At 34.6% G+C, this 27,551-nt stretch overlaps 1 protein-coding gene and 2 long non-coding RNA genes across 4 annotated transcripts in view; 2 read left to right on the top strand and 1 right to left on the bottom strand.

Moving 5' to 3' along the window:
- The window catches only part of LOC126767064 (uncharacterized), a 448,370-nt gene that overhangs the window by 364,497 nt on the left and 56,322 nt on the right, over window positions 1-27,551 (top strand). The gene's annotated exons all lie outside the window — the stretch shown is intronic.
- The window catches only part of LOC126766426 (mucin-5AC), a 104,501-nt gene that overhangs the window by 25,288 nt on the left and 51,662 nt on the right, over window positions 1-27,551 (top strand). The window lies entirely within an intron of this gene.
- Window positions 27,011-27,551, bottom strand: part of LOC126767053 (uncharacterized) — a 34,066-nt gene continuing 33,525 nt past the window's right edge. Inside the window, exon 4 of the long non-coding RNA XR_007669003.1 lies at window positions 27,011-27,141. This is a non-coding gene — a long non-coding RNA (uncharacterized LOC126767053). The remainder of the gene's footprint in view (window positions 27,142-27,551) is intronic.

The following is a 27,551-nucleotide window of genomic DNA, read 5'->3' as shown; positions in this document are numbered from 1 at the left end:
ATTCCAAAAATTATCACTTAGCAGCTTTTAGACCGAAGAAAAGTTTTTTCATACATTTTTAATATTAAGAGAAGTCGGATAATCAATCTTCGGAGCTTCCAATTTTTTTGTTTACGTAAATCTCGTGAATATCACTCAAAATAGCTAAGCAAAAATTTTAAAAAATTTGACGAAAGCCTAATTCCTAAAGAAGTAAAGGCTGATATTGAATATGATAACTAAACACACACGAAGAGTGTTTCAGTGGCCTGGCGCTCGATATAATACCATTCTAGATTCAATCTAAATGTCGGAAAGGTTTTAGACGAAAGGTTGTTCCCATTATTATTCTGATTTTTTAAAAGCGATTTTTCGCAAGAGTTCTGCACTTAAATGAGCCGTCGTCCAAATCATTGGAACAAGGTATTGAAAAAGAAATCCCTTCGCATACCTAGAGCACCAAAAATTCACCAAGCATGACCCAATTTCACTAAGTCAACTGTAAAAGCAACAGCAACAGCAACAACCAAAAATGTGCCTCTGAACTTGTGCGCTTAACTGAATTCCGCCACTCGTTTTCAGCTAAAATTAACTCTTCCCGAAATAGAGCCGAAACGCGCAAGTAATTTCCCACCACTTAACTTCTTCGGCGCACAGTGGCTGTATCCAACACAGATACTACAAACCAACCATGTAGACTATATCATGTGATTGCCCATATCATTTTCCGCATACACACACACAGTCATTTCTGTAGCTTAATAGCGCGGCGGTTGGATTCCAACCTTTACAGTTACAGACACCGTGTATTTGCTTGAACTCGCACACGTCCTAAGGCAATCGTTCTGCAATCGTACTAAATTATGTACTCATATATTTCATTTCTTGTGTGTTTCTGTATGAGTGTGTGTGTGTGTGTGTGAGTCTCGTGTTCCCACAATGAAAAATGACACCAGGTTGACAGTAATTGGATTATCCGATGCATGCACGCTTTGTTGTGCAGTAAGTGGCTCGTTACTAAAGCAAATAAGCTGATAACGGAGTTGGTTTTTTTTTAGAATTTTTCTAGTATTTTAATTTTTTTATTTTTGTGTTTTTACTTATCGTCAGAATATGAGAAAAATTTATTAAATAAAAATAAAAAACATTTTTTTTTATTTATTTCTATTTTTATTGTTTTTTTTTAATATTTCTATTTTTATTTATTTCTATTTTTATATTTTATTTGCTTTATTAATAATTTTTAATATTTTTTTTTTGAAATTTATATATTTTTTAAATTTTCTACTCCTGTTTGCTCATATAATTTTTAAAATGTTTGGTGTTTTTATTCGATTTTCTTTAGTTTTTGCGTTTTTTATTTGATTTTGAAAGGTGAAATATTAAAAAAAAGGTATAATAAATTTCATACCAAATTTTTTTCTTGTTTATTTCATATACGTACATACTTCGTTTTGTTTCTATTAACATGATTTCTTCTATATCTTAACCTTAGTTATTTATTTTTATTTTTAAATTTTTTCTTGAATTTTTCTGTACTGTTCAAAATGGGTATTTTTTCCTTTTTTTAATCTATTTCTTGCCATCTTTATTATTATTAATTTTTAATATAGTTTTTTCTTCGTCCTTAGTGTTTGCTTCTTGTTATTAGTCTTTGAGTTGTTTTATTTCTTTTTTTTCGTATTATTTTTTCAAGTTATTATTTAAATGTTTTTTTTTTTTTTATTTTTTTTTTTTTTTTGTTTTAATCATAACTTTTTATTTTGTTCTTTTATTTTTACATATTTTTAGTTGTGATGTTATTGGTATTTATTTTTATTTTTCTTTAATCATTTTTTTATTTTATTTTATTTATTTTCTTTATTTGTTGTTATTTATTATGTACTGTTAATGTGTCACTATTTTTATTCTTAATTAATACTTCTTTATTTATATTTTATTTTATTATTTATTTATTTATTTTCTTTTTAATTTATCTAATTTTAAAATTTTCTGTAATATATAAATTAATTCTTTTTTTATTTTATCCAAATAAATTTTTTAATGATTTTTTTTTAATAAAAATAATTTTTTATTTTTAGTATATTTCAAAATTAAATGCCACTTAAAATTTTAAATCATTTTTAAAATCAATATTTCTTGTTTTATTTTATTATTATTATTTTTTATAATTATTATTTTATTTTATTATGTACTTTAATGTAATTTTTTATTATATTTTTTTTTTACTATTTTTAATATTTATTTATTATTTACTTTTTTTCAATTTTCGAATATTACCCATAAACATATTAATTCTTTTGTATTTTTATATATGTAATTTTTCTCTTTTATAATTTACAAAGTAATTTTTTTTAATTTATTTTTCAAATAAATTTTTTAATGCTGAATATTTTTTATTTTTATTTTTTTATATTTAATGATATGTTGTATTTTTCAAAATTAAAATGTTTCAAAATAAAAATTTTAATTTTTTTATAAATTTTTAGAATCGATATTTTATTTATGTTTTAAATTTATTTTTTATTTTCCATTTTTTTATAATTATTTATTTTCCATTTTTTATTTTTATTTTTTAAGGATTTTTATTTAATTTAATTATTATTTGTAGTCGTTTTCAAAATTCAAATATTTCCCACAAAGTTTATACATATGTATACCTATATTTTTTTTAATTTCTTATTATTATTATTTTTTTTAATTTGTTTATTTTTATTATTTTTTTTTTTTAATTTGCTTATTTTTATTATTTTTTTAATTTTTTTATTATATTTCATTATTAGTAGTAGTCTTTTTCAAAATTCAAATTTCTCCCATAAAACCATTGCTCGCATAATTTAAATTTATGAGTGTCATGAAAATTGTCTGTGGCCTGTCATTTATGCGAGTACAACGGCACTTGTTGTTGGTGCCGCTGTTGCTTGGTCACTGGGTTAATGACATTGGACACCGTCTGTCGACAAGTTTCTTAAGTACAAAGCGCATGCAATAATAATAAAACCACTGCCGCACTTATTAAACACAACTGTGTATATAATTTCATATATTAGTGTGTGTGTGTGTATGTGTGCGTTTACTTGCATATAAAATTCAGTCCGTTTGTCTGTCTGTCCGCCTGTCGGCCTGCCTGCCAGCTTGTAAATTGCATGTCATGTTGTTATCGCAATGCATTTTATTGCTGTTAATGTTATTATGCAATGCGTTTTGTCGGCTATTTTCATTATTATTACTTTTACCACTTACTTAAGTCCTTTTCTGCCACTGATTTTCGCTTTTTTATGCTTTTTTTGAGCACTTCACTTTGCCTCACATTTCGACCCCAAGACTGCTTGCTGCACAAGTATGTGCCTGTATGTATGGGTGTGTTTGTGTGTTTGTGTCTCAAAAGTAAATTTATTGCTAACTTTGCCATTCTCTGCACTGCCACACATAACTTATTCACATACACACACCGGCACAGTAACTGTTGTATTTTTTGCCAATGCAGGCGCTTTAAAGGGATTCCCTTTCGACTTTTATTACTTTTAAGGAGTTTTTACTTGCATCGCTGCCATGCTTGGCTTAACTGCTGCCTGTCTGTGTATGCGTGCGTGTCGCAATGCTTGCGTATATGTGTGTGTGTGCTGCCGAGTGCCTGGCATGCCATGCAACTTTGAAAGTGTGAACTTTTGCAAAACTCTTTATGTATTGTGTCCTATTAACCTAAAAGTAATGTGGGTCTGCTGTGCCACTCTGCTGCTCCACTCTCGGCCACATACACACACCACTTCGCTGCAAACTCGAACGCTTGCCTTTACATTTTTCTCTTTTCTGATTTGTATTTCAAAAGCGTGCAACTGAAAGTGTTTACAGTAATTGATTGCTTAAGTATGGATAACTGTTATATAGTTGTAACTAAGTTAAAATGCCAATATTGTGGATGTGTGTGTGTGGGTGAATGGTTTGTTGTTTTTCGAAATAAGTTCACCTTTCACTTTCCTTCAACAGTTGGGCAGTTCAGAAGTAGTTTTCCTCCATTTGCAGTTGTTTTTGTGCTGCATTTTTTAGTAATATTTAATTTCTGCTTGCTGCTGTTGATATTAGAACTGCAGTATTACTTACCCGAGGCAGTTATTTTAGCTTGATGTTAAGGCTTGTAAAGTCGAGAAACACTTTTGGAAGGATCTATTAGAGATTTAGATTGCAATAAAAAACTTTTTAGTGATACCAGACCCGACCAATACCTGTAATAAGTTATTCTTTCAATGAAACCGATGGTTTGTAAATCCTATTTTTTAATTATTATTGGAATAAAAAAACATGTAAAATTTTTGGCTTATAATTCCATAAACGATGCATACTTCAGGAGCTAAATTTTAAAAGTAAAGTTTATCTTGGCTTTGGCTCCAAACGAGGCTGAACTTAAGAAGCACATTTTATAAAATAATGAGTTATTTTCACTCTATTTAATGCATTATTTTGTAAATGAAGCATACCTTTAGGAGCTATTTTTGAAAAGACTAATATATTTCAACCGTTTTAATCAGCATCTGGCTGTAAATGAAGCATATTTAAAAGAATAAAATTTCTGAACTTTCCTAAGCTCACTATGCTGTAAAGGAAGCATACTCTTAGGCGCAAATTTTTAGTTTTTCTTTAAAAGTAAAATTTCAGACTGATCTTTTTCAAATCCAATTTTTAATTATGATTGCAGTATTTTTGTGTATTATCAACAAAAATTATAAAAGTCTTGTCTCTTAACTTATATTTCCATAAACGTTGCATACTTCTAGGAGCCCAATTTCAAAATAAAAGTTTTCCATGGCTTTGGCTCCAAACGAGACTGAACTTTAAAAGCATATTTTATAAAATAATGAGTTATTTTAAGCCTACTTAATGTATTATTTTGTAAGTGAAGCATACCTTTAGGAGCTTCTTTTGAAAAGACTGTTTTATTTCAACCATTTTAATTGCATCTGGCTGTAAATGAAACACATTTGAAAGAATAATATTTCTTAACTTTCCTAAGCTTATTATAATGTAAAGAAAGTATACTTCTAGGCGCACATTTTTAGTTTTTTTTTTTAATATTTCGAATTACTATAATAGTTCGTAATAATATGATATATTAGTAATCGTTTTTATTTTTTAATAGCAAATCGGGCAACATTTCCAAAAATCTTTTTACTGAAACCTTTTTAATAAATATTTAAAAATATGTATTTAGTATATTAGTAATCGTATTTTATATATTTATTTAATTTTTATGCCTTTCCAATTTTTGAAAATCTGGCAACATTTCCAACACCAATGTAAACTTTTTACTGAAACCTTTTAGCACATAAACATTTAAAAAGTGAGATTTGCATGAGTTTTGAAATTCTAGAGTTGTTAGCTCGCATATTAGAGTTGATATACTGCGTAGCGCCTGTGATTATGCAAAGTTTTTTCAATAACTTTTTATTTCATGTATTTTGGATGGGAAATGTACCCATTTTAACTGCATATAAGATTAGATCTCACTGAGTGTTCTATATATTAGTGAAATTTTTTTAATATTAACTTTTGAGCTAACTTCTTTCAATATATTCTACCTCTCGTATATTTATAAATCTTTGTAAAAATATGATATCTTACTACTTTTATCAGTTTGTAGCACTTTATATTAAATTTATATTATATACCATACGAAACAAAAACATAACCTCAAAATTCGACACCGCAACATTGACATTATCTGATACCGTTACGCAATAAGTGCTTAACTAAGCTAAATTCCATAACTAATTCTATATTATTAGAGCGAAATTACATGTTTATATTTCCACTATTACAAAACCACGTGACCTTTTCGCTCAAATGCACAACAAAACTCAAAAATAAACAAAAAAAAAGTTCATTTAATTTTTTTTGTTTTTTTTTTTCAAATATTTGTGTACTTCGCTTGTAGCATTTGCACTTTGGCTGTGAGTTTAATAGCGCGTACATAACTGTAAAATACTTTTAATATTTGAAATGCATTTATATTTTCCCATTCACATCAACATCGCTCACCGGGTTGCGTGTGACCCGATAGTTTGTTGCACGTAACAATTGTATGCCACATACATACATAGGTACGAATAGGCAGCCACGACAGCATGCAAAGGAAATGTTTTAATATTTGTAGTGAAATAAATTTTTATAGTTCAGTAGTTCCGTGTGACACTTGGGACAATTTTGTGTGCCATTTCAAAGAAATTGCGCTTGTAGTATTATTATGTCTGACATGTACACGCTTGTGGCGTCAAAGAGCGCTTGGCACTAATGTTGCACGCCCCTGTTGACGCTAATCAAATTGGTAGTTTAGGAATTCAAAGCAAATTGACATGAGTTTAGGGGATTACAAGGGCACAACGAGCACTCCAAGGCTGTGAGCATGTATGGGAATGCCTACTGATACATATACACATACATGCACACCGATAATATCGCTGTGAAACCGTGTTTATACGTATGTGGTCACTTAAATTTTTATGCTTAAGCGGAAATATTTTACGGCAAAATTGAGCGCATTTAAAGACGCTTAAGCCGAGCAAACAAGATTTCAATCAGCTAAAAGTAATTTCATTACGTTTCAAAAGAATTAGTTTTTGATTTTTGAGTCTCTTTTGAGCGCGAACGAACCCGAACCAAAAACCAACAAAAGGCGTTGCTCTAAATTAATCAAACTAATGATCTCAAAAGCCTTAGAAGTGAAAATCAAAGGCATTTTAAAGGACAGCTGCTCAGTTCCCTCTGCTAATCCGCAGCAGGCGAGTAGCCTCTACACACACACACACACACCACTACATGCCTATACAACCGCTAAAAGGTGCTTCAAATTGGATTCGTTGAACTCCGCAGGCACAATGAACCGTAGCGATTCCAAAATGGGAACTATGTAAAGTTGTAAATATATTTATAAAATGCGCACAAAGGCAACACTGAAGAAATATTTTTGTGTTGAACAAAAAGTGCATGCAACATGCGCAAGGATAATGCCGCACACGAGGTAACAGCGTGAATTAGCATGCAGCGGTGTGGAAATTATACTTGTGTATGTGTATATGTCTATGTGCGTTGCCGTCAAGGATGCACTTGAAGTGGTTCCACAGGCCTCCGACACTCAGTTGAGCGTTATTCTCTACCGTTCGGCGTGGCAAGCCGTTGCAGCAGCTCAGCCAAGTGCTGCTCGAAACGAAGGCAAGCGCGAGGCACATGACACAGTGTACGCAGATTATATTGGCTGACAAATGAAATTTACTGTTGTTAGCTGCGCTACTTTGTGGAGTAATTTTGGAATTTGAATCAATTTTGCAGTAGTGTTTAGTTGAAGAAATATGAAAAGATTTGTTTTTATCCATGTATATAAAGTGTAGTTTATTGCACTATTTTCAACTTAAGCGCGACTTGTTGAAAACGCATCCGCTTTTCATACCCATATTTCGACTGTTGGACGATAATTTAAACACCAGCTGAGGTGCTGATTGAAATTTAACCAACGGTTAATGTGTTGGTTAAAGATTTTTACATCACTTTTACAGGTATTTAGTTAAAAGTTTCTTAGCTAAATTGAAATTTTTGGCTGAAATTGGAACTTTTTTAAAAAGTTGATATTTAACCATCGGTTAATTTGCCGGTTAAATTTTTTTTAGAATATATTTTACAGGTATATAATTAGAAGTTTCATGGATATATTTTCTAAACTTTTTGATCAGTGTTAAAACTTAACCATCGGTTAATGTGCCGGTTAAAGATTTTTACATCACTTTTACAGGTATTTAGTTAAAAGTTTCTTAGCTAAACTGAAATTTTTGGCTGAAATTGGAACTTTATTAAAATTTAACCCTGGGTTAATGTGCCGGTTAAATTTTTTTTTAGAATATATTTTACAAGTATAAAATTAGAAGTTTCATGAATGTTTACTAAACATTTTGATGCGTGTTAAAATTTAACCATTGGTTAATGTGCCGGTTAAAGATTTTTACATCACTTTTACAGGTATTTAGTTAAAAGTTTCTTAGCTAAATTGAAATTTTTGGCTGAAATTGGAACTTTTTAAAAAGTTGAAATTTAACCATCGGTTAATTTTCCGGTTAAAGCCTTTTTAAATAATTTCAAAAGGCCTTTAATTGAAAGATCCATAGCTATATTAAAATTTTGAATGGAAGCGGAACTTTATTTTAGCGTTAAAATTTAACCGTCAGTTTATGTACTGGTTAAGGACTTATTAAATCTCTTTAACAGTTATTTAAATTTTTGCGTGAAATTTTCTTCTGAGTATTAAATTTTAACCGCCAGCTGTATATTTTTGTATCGCATAACTTCACAACAAAGACATGTAATTTGAATATTAATGTTCTTGAAGATCTTACAACTTTGTGAGAAACTCTTTTCAGAACAAAAATTCAGTCTGCAGGTTTTTCAATGAGCGTCGAGGATCTGAGACTGGTTTGGAACGCAGTTAATGCGCCGTGAGCTGTTATTTCACATAAATAGAGTTCATATATCAGTGCGCCAGAATGTATGCTAAATTTTTTCTAAATATAGAATAAAACTTAAAATGTTAAGGTTTCCTATAAATTTAGGTGCTTTTTGTATTTTAATATGCTGACGAGAAATATAAGTTAATTTTTGTTTTCAGTTACTTTCTGCAGAATAAATATAATGCAAATACTAAACAACTTTTATATTCAACAGCTCTCAAATTACAATTATGAATATTAAGAAGGGTTCAAAAATAAATATTTTAAATATGGAGTTTTAGTTACTTTTTAAATGTTTCTTAATCCTTTAATGTCCCTTATTTTACTTGTTAAGTAAATTTTTAAGTTATTTTAGATTAAAAAGAAATATTTTTATTTTCTTTAGCTAAATCCATTATATTACTAGCACTATTATTTTTATAATTATATTATCGATTTTTATACTCATAAATAGAAAAAATTATGGTTTTCCCCTTAGCAACTTTAGATTGCCATATTTTGTTGCCTACTTTCAGGCTATCTGCCTATGTATCTATCTATTTATTCCTCACTCACACAGCTCATCACATACGCATACGTGATAGTAAACACAAACTGAGTTGTTGCTAGGCGCTGCCAAAAATTGCCAATAATATTAGATAGTCGTGAGAGTGTTCATTGTTCTCTCAATAACTTCAAAAGGGATTAGCTGAAGCAACTACAATTGCAATAACCTGCTACAAAAACAATAATACCAACAATAACAGCGTGCAAATGAAATTACTGCTGCTGTTTCTTTTTCAAAACCAAACCAAAAACCAAATTTCATCACCCTTCACAGGACTGTTGTGCCTGATATTTTCAGTTCAATTCTCATCTATCAGCTGTCATCATTTTTTGCAGGCCTAAATGACTGTCTAGCAGCAGCACAGCCTGCCTGCTTGTTTTTTATTGCTACTTCTTTCTATACTTCCACCAGCTACGCGCTCTTCGTTTTTGCTGCAAATGCACGCAGCCATTGCCTTGCCCCCGTCTTGGCTGTTTGCTTGGTCGGCGCTGCAGCCGGTGTCGGCTGTCGATGTCGGTGCATATAATGCTGCCCATTATACTAAGATTTCTCATGTATCAGGTTACTTTTGGCTGAAGACTGCGACAGGCGTAGGAGCTCACGCAAGCAAAGACTTCATTGAACTCATCTCATTGCTGAAGGTGTAAACTTCCATTTGCTAGCGGTTGTTGTAAATTATTTTTGTTGCTTTTGTTATAGTTGTTTTTGTCATTGTTGTACATCTTTGTTGTGAAGAGTTTTTTGTAGTTGTTGTTATAATTTTTGTTTTTGTTGTAGATTTTTGGTTTTTGTTGTTGTATATTTTTTGTTTTTGTTGTTGTATTTTTTGTTATTGTGGTTGTATATTTTTTTTGTTTTTGTTGTTGTATATTTTTTGTTTTTCTTGTTGTATTTTTTGTTATTGTTGTTGTATATTTTGTGTGTGTTGTTGTTGTTGTTGCATGCCCTGTGCGTTGCTGCGGAAACATATGAATATGCAACCACATAGACTCACCACTGTGCATACACCCACACATACTCACTCCCTTTTGCTCTTAAATGAAATGTGAATAATAGCTAGCGTTTTGTGCCAGTGTTGTTGTTGTGTAAGCCGCCGAATATTTGGTAACATGCGCACAATTTCTGAGCCTGGCAGTCCATCAGTTGCAACAACACACATATACATATATGCATATGTCAGTCATCAGCGCCCTGCTGCGCTTTCGCCGTATTATACACACACACATGCTCACACATGTATACATTCTTGAATCGCCGTAGCCATGGCTGCCAATGAGGAAATACTTACCGCATCCACGTTGCCATGGCAGCGATTTTTCTTTGTCTCTTGGCGAATATTTTGCTTCGTTCTTCAACTTTATGGATGAATGCCTGTCTAACGGCTTCAGTCTGCACTCTTGTTGCAACACACACACACATACATGCACATACTTGGTTATGCATGCATATTTCTCTTATGCACATTTAGTCATGTGTAAGCTGCCTTCATATTCATATATGTATATATGTATGTATGTATAACGATTTATTCATATGTATATGTATGTTTGTAGTTGTAGTTGTTGCTTCCGTGCTTTTGAGTTTGCTTTATTGCATTTGGTTTTCCACTTTATATCTTCGCTTTTAACTTTTTCATTAAAATTTAGCTTTGGCTTTTATGCTACCTGTCGAAATGGTCTTCACCTTGTCCGCCGCACTGTCTGTCCGCATAGTTTCGCTGCATACATACCACCGTCTAGGTGTGTGTATGTATGCTGCGTGCCTGGGAAAATGCTCTTCCGATATGCATACATACACAAATACGTACGATCCCCGCCGCCGTTGCTGCAACTTCTACACTAATCACTATTGCACTTACATACATATGATGGTATGTGTCGTGAGATTTCCATTTCCATCACATACATACATACATATATACTTACAGTTAAATATACATGCATATCTCACATAACTTTTAAGCTTGCACTGTTGAGAGCAATTCTCTTAAGCAAGTCATACAACAAAGAGAAGAATACTTCGATTCTGAAGTAACTTATTTTATAGAAATCCCACACCTAAGGCTGGGTAAGTCTGGATAAGTAAGAGATGAATCTACTAAAAATTCCAGAAGGATCACTGCAGTTTCTCAGTTATTACTGTCGATTTCTTCTCTTGCATCAAGCAGATTTTTTGCAATAAATTAGTTACATACATGGGTTTCCTCGAGCAAAAAAATGGTTTAAAGGTTGAAACCAAACATCACGAGATCACGAAGTTTAATTTCTGGCATCAAATATTGGTTTATTTTGGCACGATAGCGTCCTCCATTCACAGCTACGTTCTCACCAGCATCACTTTCGTAGAAATATCGACCAATGATTTCACCAGCTCACAAAATACACCAAACCGTTGTTTTTTCTGGATGAAATGACAGCTCTTGAATCTCTTCAGATTGCACTTCGTCCCAAATGCGGCAATTTTGCTTGTCTACATACCCATTGAGCCAGAAATAGACCTCATCGCTGAACAAAATTTGTCTCGAAAACTTCGGATCTTCTTGGAACTTTTAAAGAGAGCGAAGCGATGTTGCTTGGGAAGGTCGAGCGGCTTCAGTTCTTGTACATGCTGTATTTTGTACGGTTCCAATTTAAGTTCTTGACATAAAATACGTCAAGTCGCTCCTGACGTAAGGAGCCGAATTGCTGTGAACGGCGCCGAATCGACCGTAGCCGTAGCTGAGAGTGTAGTTGCCACTGCTATATTTTCTTCGTCGAATATTATGCAATAAATGAATGCAAGATCTCAATGCTTACATACTTGGTACTTACTTGAATTGGTATTTCAGCTGTGGCATCGGCATTTCATTCCTGCTTTACAGAATACAATATTGTCTCAACTATACCGAAGTAAACCGCATTTTTTCAAAAAGCTTTCGAGGTCTTGGATGATTTATAACTTTTGGTAAAAGTAAGAACCCGTGGGAACTCTAGTCAAACTATTCAAATCTAGCAGATTTAGTGTTCTTTATTCATAATTAAATGAAAACCCAAAGTTATTCGCCAATTCCTTTCCTGCTGACCATCTTCTCAATTAATAAACTTCACTTTCTCGTGATTCCACACACTTGGTAAATCATCACTAGCATTAGCACAACCTTTCTTAGCCATGTTTCGTTGTGTCTTCACTTCGTAATTAACTATTATTTCTACTGTTTCTTTTCCACAGACCTGCTGAGAGTTTGAAGAAGTTTCACTCTTGACTGCTTCTAGCCAATTTCATTTGTTTCACAGCGCTGTTTCTTTGAATGGACACAAGCCAGGCTACATATTGTATATATATAAGACTACATGAATTGTTTTGTAAATGTGTGTGTGTATATAAGTAAAAGAAGATTGCCACACACATTGAGTGAAAATTTGTGAAAAGTGCACTTGGCATGCCATTTGTCCTTTCACTTTGCCGCACAAAGGAAAAGTGCTAATATAAAGGGATATGATTTTGTCATGTGTTGCCTTTATACATAGTTGTTGTTACATATGTACATACATACAGTATTTGTGCATTTCTTGTAATCCTTGAGGAATTTGCGCAGACAAAGACTAAGCGGTGATGAACTGTTCTTGACACTTGAGTTTCGTTTTTGTTGTTTTCTTTTGAAATTGGCTGATTTGAAAGAGACATCGGGAAATCGTGGACGAGAGAATAAAGAAATATAAGAGAATACGTTTAATAATTTATTGCCGTAAATAAAAATGTGATTATTGAGCTCTTGTTTACCTTTGGTTCAGTTTGAAGTTTGAAATAGTTTTAGTTTGGATCTTGGTATAAATAAGGTTCTTGAAAGAGTCTTGCCATTTTTCAAGTTTCGCAGTTTGATTTTTAATCAAATATTCTGTTCATTGGAATCAGATTTAATTGATACTAAATGTTATTGTGTTACATAAGTTCGAATTTCTTAAAATTATGACATAATGAATATTCTTAACATCAGTTTTGAAAAAAACAATTCCGAGATAAACGCGTTTAAAGTTTCAGTTCCGGACGAACAAGTTGGGATGCCAAGTCAGCAAAATACCTATATTTCTGAATTTGAATTTAAAAAATCAAGTAAGATATGAAAATTGAATGGTTTAACTTTGAAAAGATAAAAATATATTAAAAAAAAAAATTTAAAAAAATATATATTTTTTCAATTTTTTGACTGGAATACCCCCTTATGTTATCTTAGTAACGAATAATAATTGCGAAATTGATAAGCTCTTATTTACATGTAAAAGCAATAAAAAAAGTCAGGCAGTTGAATTCGATATAAGCGAGTATATTGCTCACTAAAGTGGTATAACGGTTTTTTTGAATGCCACCAAGTTTTACTTTAAAGCTTTTAGACAAGTTTGCACATTATAAGTTGCTCAAATGAAAAATTGCTCTCTAAATATTATTGTACAAAAATTGAAATCTTAAATTGACAAAAAGAGTTTTTCTAGTTTTAATTCCATTTTCATCTTCATAAAGCTACTTTTCTTTATTTTCTCTTCCGTCAAATAGCTCATTCAAATTATTATAATAATTAGTTCAATTCATTTCAAAAAATTAGTTCAATACGAAGTCTCTTTGAACAGCTGTTCGATTCGCAGCTCTCTAAGGTTTGGCGAATAGATGACAGCTTTTGATAGAGTTTCTCTTCTCTTCTTTATACCGTGAACTCGGTATGTTAAGTTTATCGCGATGTTTGTAGCACCCAGTAAAAAACGTCGGAGACTCTTCAATCGTATTTTGTCAATAGATGTCGTTGCAGTCGTATATCTCCAGTACTACGAACTACATTGTGTCATATCATATAGTGTTGGAAAGATGAGATTTTAAGCTTCATTTTACCAAACAAAAATTAAATTTAGGAAAGTTGAAAAAAAGCTAAAGCTGTTCAAATATGAGTGAAATTAATGAAGAAATTCACTATATTTTGAAATTTTTGTATAAAAAAAGAGAAGAATGCCACACAAGCCACTAATGAAATTTGTGAAGTTTACGGAGACGATGCTGTATCAGTTCGTGTGGCACAACAATAGTTCGTCGCTTACGTTCTCGAAATTTCGATGTGAAAGATGCACCTCACTCTGGTCGACCTATCGTTGGAAAAGTCGATGAAATTATGGAAAAGATTGACCAGAACCGTCACATAAGCAGCCATGACATCGCTAAGGAACTTAACATTCATCATCAAACGGTTTTGAACCATTTAAAAAAGGTTGGATACAAAAATAAGCTCTATTTTGTGTACCAAATGAATTGTCTGTGAAAAATTTAATGAACCGAAATAACATCTGCGATTCTTTGTTGAAACGAAATGAAATCGAACCATTTCTGAAGCGAATGGTAACAGGAGACGAAAAGTGGATCAAATACGACAATAATGTGCGAAAAAGATCATGGTCCAAGCGTGGTGAAGCTCAACAAATGGTCGCAAAGCCAGGATTGACGCCTCGAAAGGTTATGCTGAATGTTTGGTGAGATTGGAAAGGAATCATCCACTATGAGCTACTCCAGCCTGGTCGAACGATTGATTCTACATTTTACTGTCAACAACTGATGAGATTGAAGCATGCAATCGAAAAAGAACGCCAGAACAGATCAACAGAAAGGGCTTCATCTTCTATCAGGACAACGCTAGACCACATGCATACATCTTTTATGACTCGGCAAAAACTGGGAGAGCTTGGCTGGGAAGTTTTGATGCATCCACCATACCATGTAGCACTGACCTTTCACCATCGGTCTACCATTTGTTTCGGTGTACGCAGAACTCCCTTAATGAAGTAAAGTTGGCTACAAGAGAAGCCTGTGAAAATTACTTGTCGCAGTTTTTCGCCGAGAAACCAGAAAAGTTTTACACTGATGGAAATGTCTCTAGCGGAAAAATGCCAAATATTATCGACCAAAATGGTACATATTTAGTGCACTAAAGTTCATTATAAATATAAAAAAAGTAAGTTGAAGCTTTTCGACTACCCAATATATACATACATACTTAAATGATCACAAATTTCGCACACGGTTTTTTTCAACCCACTATGGTATATAGCTGTCATACAAACTGAACGATCTAAATCAAGTTCTTGTATTGAATTTTTTTATTTTGGACAAATTATTATATATTCAAATTTGTCATATTTGGCAACGCTACGATCACCGTTTCATATTTCAACATAATATTTTCAAAAATTCATGTACCGACTTTTCTGTTACATGAATATTTTTAAAGGCATGTTGCAACATCCTTAATTGCCTGCGATCTGGCAAAAATATGCATATTTGTTTATTTAAAATGCCGGCAATGCACTTGTGGCAAGCAAAGTTTGTCTATTTACCGAAGCATATTCGGTATTTAACATTTAATTTATGTTAGTGTAAACAAACGCTCAAATGCAACTGAAGACGACATGTGAAGGTCCCGAAGCGAGGCATTTTTCACGCACTTGTAATTGCATTGGCATCCCTTTTCAAATGCATTGTCAACAAAATAAATATGGGCTGTCAGCCGGGTTGACGGTTTGGTCGAATGCTTGCAATGCACACACACATACATACATAAATGCGTTCTTGTAGAAACGCGCTTCATTTGCTGCTGACCGACCGATTTATGTATGTATGCATGCATTTGTGGTGACAGCAACAACAAGTCGTAAGCAAACATCATAAATCAGTGCGCAATTCCAGCTAATTTGCCGTCGACAAACATTAAATGTATGTGTGTTGGCATGTGTGATTGCGTGAGTGTGTGTATGTGTGTGACAATGTCATAAATGCCAAAGCAACTGTAAATATATTAAAAGCTGCGTGTGTCGAAGCTGATAGACTAACATGATGATATATATACATATAGATATCTGCACCTACCTGCATGAGCTCGTACAGACATACATACATGCATATACATATGTATGTATATTAATGACAAAAATCGTGTACGTACTTATGTTGCTGTCAAATGTACGTTTTGAACTGCTCACCACTGACACTGGAAATATCTGTGCCACATTTTGTTGCCAATGGCATACATACATACATACATACTACTATACGAGGCACATTCGTGCGTAAGTATTGGCTCCAAAGTATTTGCGATGAGCACACTCGCTTGTTCGTTCCCTCGCTCGCTCGCAGTTCACTACACATTTGGGTCGCTCACACAAATTGCACGCATTGTTGGCAACGTTTTACTTTAATACCGTTATTAGATTGATATGCCAACAAATATGATATTTGAACTTCATACACATTTGCTCATGCATAAATCTGTTAGTGCTTGGAGACGGCTATAAAATCTGGCTAAATTATACATATCTGTGTTTGTATGTATTCGTGTGTGTGTGTGTGTGTATAGAAATAATTGCCTTCAAAAATACCTTCGCATGTTGCCATGTCATATGTTTGTTTTGCTTGCGCTTCCCACTGCTTTGGTGGTCAGCTAAGCGTAAATAAATCCAGCTCCACATCTTTTGTTTTACCCAAAAAGTTATTTTTAAGCCAGCTCTGGTCTGCCATTAAGGCACATTAAATGCCACAGAGACGCGCACAAACAGCCATACAAACATAGATACAAACTCATGCATACATACTTATATAACCAGCGTGACATTGTTGTTGCCTTGCCATTAATGCCCTCAATACTCGTTATTTGACGTAAAAGAACAAAAGCTAATCCCCACACACACACACACACACACACACACTGTTTCGGACTAGCCCCCTCCTAACCACTCTTTTACCACTTTCCCCGACGACTCACTTGCCATACAAAGTGAGTTCGAGTTCGTCGTTCGTTTATTTGCAGCCAACTTTAAGACCCCAAAAATAGAGCAAACTTTAATGGCCGCGCACTGTTAGCTCTACAAATAGCCGTAGCTGAAATTGTCTTGTCTGTTCGCCGCCATTTCACCGCTTCTTATGACTATAATTTCCAGCTAGCCGCCAGTGTGCGTGCGTTTGATGGCCACTTACGCGCTGTTTGGTCTCCAGTTCGTCAGCATAACGTCGGTTTTTATGTCTTATGCCATTTGTTTTACGTTTACTGCCCGCGTCGGTGATGTCTCTGGTGGCGTCTTGTAGCGGTTAAGAACCTTTTCCTTTACTATATCGACATTCGCACATTCGTCTTCAGCGTAGCATTCAACTACACCTCACAGCTAGTAAATTAAAGTGATCCCACTGGTGGTTGCTAATCAAAATCGTTAAACTTCTAGTATAACTGTGCATACGAATGGCTCAGTTGGTCGAGTAGAGAGTAGAGTTGCGGGCCTCAGGGTTGAAATTTTGTGTAAACTCTCTGATTCACATCTTGAACGATGGGAATTCTTAGTCTAAGTTCATATCTTCGTCTAAAGGTACAATCACGACATATCAGAAGCTTGAGTTTAATTCAATTAATTTTTCTTTTATTAAAGCGCGCTAACGATTTGTCAAAAATAGTAGATAGTCTGAACCGGTTTTAACTATCTATTAAAATTGGGGTAATTTAGTAAATATCTTCATAAACAACTTTAAAAATTTTTGTGAATCGGAAATAAATTGTTCGCACACTAAACTCCAAGTTTGTGAGCAGTGTTAATGCTGAACATTAAAATGGCCAATAAACTCGAGTTTATGATAATACTAAAAATCTCGAGTTTATTGGCAAGGTGTCTGTTAAATGCAAGCTCGTTCTTTTTATCACCGTTTGAAAGTTAAAAAGCTTCTGCAATAAACTCCGCACGAGTATTCGAGTTTAGTGTTCTCATAGAGAACGTTATCACAGCGAAGACAAGAAAAGATTCTGTATGAGAAAATATTAAATAATATTTCTTTCGGAAATAAAAAACTGTCAAAATAATCTTGATCAAATACACGCTAATGTGACGTCATCAAACAAGTGCAGTTGAGTTTAAAAAGACTAGTCTTCGATTAAGTAAGTAATAACTTAACTTTGTCTAAGTAAGTTAGGTTAGGTTCTATGACTGATCCTCAAGATTGGAATCGCACTAAGACTTTATACATATAATAAAAAATATAACTCCTATTTCCGTTCTCATCAGTCGACAAAGCTGCTTCAGGTGAATAAAAAATCTGCTTAGGCGTTTAATTTCTATTCCCACCCATTTGGAGGGATATCTGAGAGTATGAGCTTCCAAGTGCTTAAGTCTTGATCTGGCAAAGGCTGTACAATCAAGAAGAAAGTGCCGAAATATTTCTACCTTATCTTCTGCCGAACCGCTTCCACAGCTGCCAAGCGGTAAGATTATAAACTTTACAGCATTTGACGGCGGATACTAGATAAAACTACCACAGCTTGGGAGACCTCTTATTGGATCACAACCAGGTCGATTGCACTTGTTTTAAAAGGATCTTACGACAGCGAAAGAAATGATGGTAGCCCAGTGCTGGTTCAGCTCCCACGAAGTTCAGCTATGCAGTAGTAGAACACAAAAAGAGAGCGTAGCAACGACCGTTACCATTCTATTGATAACGAGGCTAGAGTGTCACCTCGTCAGCTTTGCTTTGTTACCTGCGACGCCGCTGTGGCCTGGTATCTCATCATAATCTGATTCGGTAACACCAATAGTGAGGTTAGGTTTCACGACGATTGGATCCACGTAACCGGAACGGACTCCGATTTGTATCCGGCCATAGACTGTTAACTCGTGTTGTTCTGTCGCTACTACAAAAGCAGGCTTGAACGGTTAGTCGGTTAGTGAGGTAGGTTTGTCGTGGTCTACCTCTATATTTATCAATCTCCTAATCTAAATTTACCACATAGTTGAATGATTTTCGTTTCTGTATACTAAAAAACAGACTCTATAAAAATTTCAAGTAAATCGGTCCAGTAAAACCTGAGAAATCGTGGGTATCGTTCCGAAAAAGTCAGTTTTGAGAAAAACGCGTTTAAAGTTTAGGAGACAATTCTAGTGAACACGGACGCCACGTCACAAAATCGGCTGTATCTCCGAAAATAAGTCGAATTTTGAAAAATCCTTCCAAGGTCATATTTTTGAAAGTCTAAACTTTCAAGATATGCAAAAAAAAATTGATTTTTTCAAAATCCTAGACAAGAATATCCCCTTAACAGGTCTCTACATCCAATCAGACATAGTATATGCTTTCTTCATAATTTTAAGAGGTTTAGCTACACATAACCCTGCCATAACTACTCTTCTCTCACAACCATTTAATTAACATTTTTTCATTTCTTCCCACCTCAGACTTTGAGCATAAGTATGTGTATGTATGCATATCCGCTTTTTATGATTTTTTCGGGGAGTTCCATCAGCATTTAATTACACTTAATTTGCCACACAAAAACAAACGGCAATTCATCTGAAGAAACCCAAAAAAACGGACCAAAATGAAAATGAGCCAAATTGGTAACACTTGTACGAACTTGATGAAGCTTCGTATTTATTGTAGGTACATATGAACACTATTTGTTTTTTGTTTTGTTGTTCATTTCGGGGCCGATGACCTACGGTAATGTGAGCGCAACATAAGCGAAGTGTCAGTTCGGAGCGAACCGGCACACGAAGGATGACCAAAAGGCAGCGCTGCTGTGCCGTTGATTACTCGCTGATAATGGTTCGCTGGTTCGCCGGGTATGCTGGCATTAGCCATAAGGTCATTGGATACAACAACGCCTATCGCACGACGAAATCATCCGATATCTTGCTGTGCATTAACTTGTTTGCCATTTCATCAGCTGTTTGCCAAATGTTGACCGCCAGCAAGCGCGTAATCGGGCGAATTTTTGCGATTGTGTGCTGTGATTAATGAAACAGTTGCCGTTGCGCAATAGAGTGTGAGCAGCGGCTGGCGTTGCAATAAAACAAGATATGCCCATTTTGTGAATATTTCGGCAATCGCGCACTGAATTCTGCTTTCTATTTTATCATCTCGCTCTTTTGTTGTTGCTGTTTTTGCCATTGCTCCATTTGCGTGCCTTGCACGTTCGCATGCAACGCTGTGGCATAATTTAATAGCACGCACGAGATTTATTCTTGCGATTCAACGTGCCACAACGTACAACAATTCAAGTGCCATTATCTCATTCCCTTTGCTGGGCTTCCGAAAGTGCTTCAATGTGGTCAATTATTTGGTTTTAGTTGTGATTATTTATTTCATATCTATTTGCTTTTATGACATACTATATTATTAGGATGGGTAAAAAAAATCGAATACTTTTATATTTTTTGTTCGCTTATTACTCTGGAAAATAGGTCCTTAGACTCTTCTAAGAAAATCTCTCCAAGTTTTAGCTCTTAATTGTAACGGACACGTCCTTCGCCTTGCAGTTTTATATTTTTTTTTTGGTATTATGAGCAAGAAGACTTCATAGCGCTCTTCCAATAACTTGAAAAAATATCTCGTTTGATACTTTTTGTACGAAATTGAATGTTCTACAAAATGATCTCTGATTTTTTTTTCGTAGACCTAACCTTTTAAAAGTTATTAACGGTTGAAGTGTGGCAATTTTTTCATTAAAAAAAAATCTTTTTAAACTTTGTCATTTTGTTGGAAATTTACTGCTCTACAAAGCTGGTCTGTGTGATCTTTCGACTAAGTTAAGCTTTTATGAAATATCGCTGGCCAAACATGTGTGAAAAAGAAACAGAAAAATATAAAAGATTGCTTATCAATGCTAAACGCCTAAATGTAGGCATACATAATATTTAACCAAATCATTAAGCGCTTCCCGGAATATGAATATTTGACCTAAAAAATTTATCATTTATAACAAAAAACATAAATATTAATTTATTTTTCTTTTTCTCTATTTGCAGGTAAATTAATGCATATTTTCTATCATCGGTGACTATACAATTTGTAAGTTAAAAAATATTTCAAATTTTGCGTTATTGGTTGTCAACAAGAACAAATTTAGGTCTGCAGAGGCTCAAGAGAGAGAGAGAAAATTTATGGTTACTATTGATCGATTAAAAGTGTACAAGTGACGCATTTATGGAAATAGGTCCGGATTGACTGTAAAGAAGCATACACGACGACGATGAGGAATCGACATGACTTTCAGGAAATATTTCAATAATTCAATAAATTATAGCATACCAAGAGGTTTAAAAAACACACACTTGAAAAATTAATTGGGTTTTTGTTTATATCCACTGTTATCTAAGCATAAATATCAACTAGTTAAGTAGCATAAAGTAAACGGAGAGGATCGTGAGATCTTACACCTGTAAAGTGTTTTGTAGATTCGGTGCAACCTTAGTTAATGTATGTTTACAAAACACGCATATACATGCTGACAAAAAAGTATCCGGAAATTGTAATTGGGTAAATGATATTTCAAAAAATGTATTTCGCTAAGTTGGTAGGACTGTCCTTAACTACTATGCCAAATATGAGCGCGGTCAGTCAACCGTTTTGTTTACAGCAGCAGCTTAAGTCGGCACACCTCGGCAGTGCTCAAAAATTTGCATTTCAAACCAAATTTCGTGTGCGGAATCGATGCGAATGTTGGAAAGGGCTTACGGTGATTTAGTTTTATCAAAAACAAAAGCCTACGAGTGGTACAAAGCCTTCAAAGACGGTCGAGAGATCGTTGAAGACATGCCTCGTTCTGGACGACCTTCGACCTCTTCAACTGATGAAAGTATTAAAAAGGTGCTTGGAAGTCGTCAGACAAGTGTTAAAGTGATGGCAAGACAGTTCGACATCTCTCACGAATCCGTTTGAATGATCTTGGTGAATACTTTGGGTTAAAAACGCGTTCTTGCTCAGCACGTCTCTCTTTGGACAAACTTGATCGTACGAATTCCGATCGCACATTCATGGCACATTATAACTGTCGATGAGACATGGGTTTATGAGAATCGGAATGGAGGGGAAAAAACAAGCCGAAACCAAAAAAAACACGCAAAAGACGATCAAAATTCAAGGTGATCATGAATTTGTTCCGGAAAGACAGACGGTTAATAGGAGTTCTATTTGACCGTATTGAGGCGTTTGAGTGAGAACATCCGTCGAAAACGATATGATAATGCACCATCTATCGAACCGCGATTATGACCGAATTTAAAGCCAAAAACGCAAAGAACACCAAAGATCAACCATGGAATTCACCAGATTTGGCTCCGTGTGATATTTTATTGTTCCCCAAACTGAAATTGCCGCTCCTCGGAGCTCTTCAGTCGATCGAAGATATAAAACAAAATTCGCTGAAGGTGCTGAAGGCAATGCCAAAAATTGTTTATGAAAAGTGTTTCGAGAACTGGAAAAATCGTTGACATAACACATCTGGTGGGGATTACCTTGAAGGCGACAAAATAAATATTGATGAATAATTGAATATTTTACAGTTTAGTTACAATTTCCAGATACTTTTTTCTAACATACAGCTATGGACATATAAATGGCATAAAATTATATTTCAACTAAATGTTAAAAATTGTCCATTAAAAATTGCTCGAAATGTCAAATTTTTTGCATCCAACTTTGTCCCGTAATAGCTCTCATATCTGCAGCGGCGAAATATTCCGTTATGTTTTGCTAATTATTTACCGTTATCAATTTTGTGTAAACAACACTAATATTGAATGGACACGTAAATGGCACAAACTAATTTGCATACACAGTTCCCGCGTAAACTTCGATAGAAGCGCATGATATTTACCATAGTTGGATAGTTTTTTATCAGAAGTATTTTGAGTAAATAAGTTATAGAAAATGGGATCAGGAAAGCATACCACAATAGAAGAAAGACGAATCATATGGAAAATGCATGAAGGAGGACAGAAAGTGGCCGAAATTGCTAAAAATTTAAATATTTCTCGGAAAAAAGTATACAATGCAATTAATTCATGTGTGAAGAACCCTGATTTATTGATAAAATCACAAATTCGAAAACCAAGGCCTCGAAAAACAGATGCGCGTACGGATGCTGCTATTGTAAGATTGTCCAAAAATGACCCATTCAAGTCATCACGACAGATAGCAGCCGATATCAACCAATCATTGGATACAGAAATATCCTGTAGGCTTGTCAGGAGACGACTGAATGAAGCAAACTTGTTTGGGCGCATTTCTAGGAAGAAGCCACTCCTGTCAAAAAAAAAACATTTCTAAACGATTGGCCTTCGCCAGAGCCCATCAAGAAAAAGCAATCAATTTTTGGAAAAACATATTGTGGAGTGACGAAACGAAGATCAACAGGATAGGGCCAGATGGAAGAGTCTTTGTTCATCGTCCTAAAAGCCAAGAATTTAATCCAAGGTTCACACAGAAGACAATCAAACACGGGGGCGGAAACATTATGGTTTGGGGTGCATTTTCCTGGCATGGCATAGGGCCACTCGTACGGATAAACGGCAAGATGGATAAGTTTCAATACTTAGACATTTTGAGACATCATATGGAACCATATGCCTTCGATAACATGCCAATTAAATGGAAATTTATGCAAGACAATGACCCCAAACACTCCTCCAAACTAGTTAAGAATTGGTTTAGTGCGGAGAAAATCGATGTCTTAGATTGGCCAGCGCAGAGCCCCGACTTAAATCCCATTGAAAACTTATGGAATGAAGTCAAGATTAGAGTCGCGAAGAAAAATTATAAAAATCTGGACGATCTTTGGGCTGCCGTTCAGGAAGCTTGGCATGCCATACCTAAGACCAAGTGTGAAAAACTGGTTGAGAGTATGAGTCGCAGGTGTGAAGCAGTCATTAAAAACAAAGGCTACAGCACAAAATATTAGCTACTAAATTGTTTGTACACAAAAGAACCAGATAAAAACACGTTTTTAACTCGACTTTTCCCCTCTTTTGCAGATTGTGCCATTTATGCGTCCATCTAATTTCACCACTTTTTCTACCTTTTCATAATTTTTGTTGTGTTATTAATGAATTCGAAATTGAGTTTGTGCTATATTTTAGACGTAAGGAATAAACTTTCAGAAAACCGCAAAAACTTGGTTGTTTGAAAGAATATTAAAGATACTTTAGCATATGAAAGTATACTTAAATGAATGTGCCATTTATATGTCCATAGCTGTATATGAACAGACACGAATATTAAAAGATTCAAATATTAAATTTGATAAAAAGTAAAAGTGTTTTTTCTGAAATCTTCAAAACATTTTTCCCATTTAGCTTTAAATATTCCTTTTGTAATTAATCCTACCAAATTAACCATTATAAAACGCATTTCGATTTCCTTTATTTGTTTTCCACACCATTTATTCACCGCACCACAAATTGGTCTTCAAATCACCACAAAAAGTAAAAGGAAAAAAGTGCCCACAACTTCCAAATTGTTACAACATAAGACCGACCACTTAATTTTATGCACAGGAATAACAAACAATTTACATTTCTTCTTCATTGACATCCGCGCTGCCCGCTCCGTTGCAAACTGTGCGCACATTAATGCATAAAATTAATGCACAATCGAGAGCAGTTTCGTTATTTCACACTTGAGTTGCAAAGTTTTGTAGTGCACTTGAGGGACTACTATTTTTCAACTGTTATGTTGTTATTATTGTTGTTTTGTATGCTTTTCGCTTCGACAATTTCGCACCCTGTGCTCTGCGACGAGCCTCGTGGGTATAGCACCACTGAAGAGGCGCGAAGCAGGCGGGAGGGGTGGAGGGGGCATAGCCAACTATTGTGAGTGGCGAGCTACAAGTGGTGTGAATTAAAAGCCAAAGCCGCACGTAATCCCACCAACACGCACACACACACACACCCATACACAAAAAATAAGTGTTTTTGACTGACAAAAGGAAGAGCGGCGCAATGGCCCACATGAAAGCAAAGTGCAGTGGGAAAAAAAGTTGGGTATATCCTAAAAGGAAATGCGACGCAAATTTGCCAACAACAATAACAACAAAAATATTCAAAAGAAACATCATACAAGAACAAAAGCAAGAGGCATTGCCAAAGAAACAGACAGATTGGCGGCGTCCATAGATATGTTTGCATGTATTAATACGGCTGCAAGCATTTTTAATGTAATACCATACAACAACAATAATCATTCATTCATTCATTCAGTGACTTCGGCTTTTTGCTGCTGGCAAAGCTTCGCACTCAAAGCAAAAAATAAACAGCTTGCATACATATGTATATTCATACAAATTTTATGTGTGTGTAGGTGTTTGTAACTGTGTGTGGGTGTAGGCAGCGCTGCTGATGTCTGTTTAGAGCAGAGCGCTTTGTGGGCCGCCTTGTAAATACTGCATATGCTCCGGATACTATTAGCACTAACTGAATAGTTATTATTGCTGTTGTTGCTGTTGTTTTTGTAATGGAAATAGCAGCAAATCCTATCCTATTCCACAAACAAATCTACAATAAATGCCCGTTTTGTGTGCGCAAATAGTGCGAACACAGCAACAACACTTGCTCCTAGCGGCTCTCATAGTTCGCGTTGTTGTTGCTGTTGTGGAAGTAGCGTTGTTGTTGTTTGCCAGCGTATTGCGGTTGATAACTTCCGCCAGTTGTGGCACACACACTTGACGCTTCCAGCCCATAAGCAAGCAACCATTGAGCCGCCATCGCGTTTAAACCAAACATAACGGGGCACTTTTTCACACACTCACGTGGATTTATGGTGGCTAACAGGCTGTTGGCGCGGCATTCAGTTGGCTAGTACTTAGTTCTTTCATTTATTTGTTTATCATATTTTGAAGTGTTAACTAGGAAGCTTCAAAAGGCACTTCAAACGCGCACAAACAATTTGTGTCTATGCCCACCATCTGTGTGTGTGTGTGTGTGTGTGAGTGAGTGTGTGTGTGTGTGTGTAGGCAATATAACTGATTCCCTGTGGTATGTCTATCAGTTTAATTACAAGCCTTGCGCTTGGCCAAACATTACAACGCCTTTGTCGCTCTCACACACCAACACTTGATGCACAACTCGCTTCAATCTTCTTAGCACTTGCACACGTGTCTGTCTACTTGACACACATACATACATACTTATGTACGTCGAGATGTCGCACTGATTCGCACATGTTTTGTATACTCTTGCAACATGTTGCTATAGAGTACAATAGTTTTGTTCACCTAACGGTTGTGGGTAATAAGTGGGCGTGGCCCATTTAATTAACATATCTACTAGATCATTAATGCTAGAACAATCAAATTAAATATTGTAATAACTATTACCGACAGTGTGAATATGGATGAAATCGGTATATATATAACGGTACTGTTAAAAACTACTAAAAGCGCGATAAACCAATAACTAAACACGCTAGATACATAAAATCTTACGGCCGAGATGGTATGAAAGGGCTTTATACATACGTGTAGGTGTAAAAATTGGACGATGGGCATGGCACCGCCCACTATTAGGTAATATGACAAATCTCAAAATTTGCCCGACCGATTTCAACCAAATTCGGTACGTAAGATTCTCCTAACATTCTTATGTCACAGTGTGAAAATGGGCGAAATCGGTTTGCAACCACGCCTACTTACCATATAACACAATTTTAAGTTCCATTTCTATTCCAGTGTAGAAATAAAGAAGCAATTCATATAACGGCACAAACATTTTCAGAAATAATACCTTTAGCGCATGCCAATTTATGACCATAAATTGTCCAAATCCAACAAAAACTGTTCAAACCCCCAGGTACTAGGTACCAAAATATTTTGACCCCAGTACCTATAGTTGAGTTTTTACGACAAATATCGGTCAATGTGTGAGATATATAATTGAAATTCACGAATAATCTTTTTCTGACTATGGTATGTTTTTGTGTCGAAAATGGGTTGATTCGTGTTAATACTTCCCTGAGCTTTCTTATACCTAATACCACGATTTTCGAAGTTCCTGGTGACCTAACCCCTATATAACAAGCATATATGTAACAGCCTCGTGACTTTACTTCATATTATTGGTAATGGTATGTGAGGTACCTTAAGGGCTATACCAGTGTGATGCATGGAAAATTAGGCGATTTTCGTGAATTTTTTTTTAAAAGAAAGTACTAGATTGAACGTTTTGACGTTCTATAGACGTAATAAAGTATATTTTTAGCTATATTCACATTTTTTTTTTTACAAAAATATTGAAAAATAACGGAGTTATGTGCTGTCTGCGAAAGTGCCGAAAAAAAGTGCCTCAACTGCTGGCATGATTCCGGACGAATGAGTAGCTGAAACAAAGAAATTCAAAATGTTTATTAAACTTAAATATATCTTCTATACAATAAACTACGATCCTTGAAAAATATCAAAAATTAAGAAATTTTTTTTTTGAAAGTGTCACACTGGTAGAACCCCTTAATGAATCTCAGGGAACATTTGATTATTATATGGCATATTCTTGGTATGTAGTATTGGCAAAAATAGATAAAATCGGATCGGACCCAACCCCCATATACTAAATATAATGATTTTCGTTTTTCTATCAAACATTTTGTCGAATATATCAGTCTTTGTTTGTATTATATAGATATAGGTATATATACACATAATTTGGTTTTAATTCTTGCAAGTTGCTAGAGTATTAAAGTTTTCGGTTGCACCCGAACTTAGCACTTCCTTACTTGTTTTTATGTAATTT

The sequence above is a fragment of the Bactrocera neohumeralis genome, chromosome 2, assembly GCF_024586455.1.
Source record: "Bactrocera neohumeralis isolate Rockhampton chromosome 2, APGP_CSIRO_Bneo_wtdbg2-racon-allhic-juicebox.fasta_v2, whole genome shotgun sequence".
Taxonomy (NCBI): Eukaryota; Metazoa; Arthropoda; class Insecta; order Diptera; family Tephritidae; genus Bactrocera; species Bactrocera neohumeralis.
The sequence above is the reverse complement of the archived record's forward strand: the minus strand, read 5'-3'. Positions and strand labels throughout refer to the sequence as shown.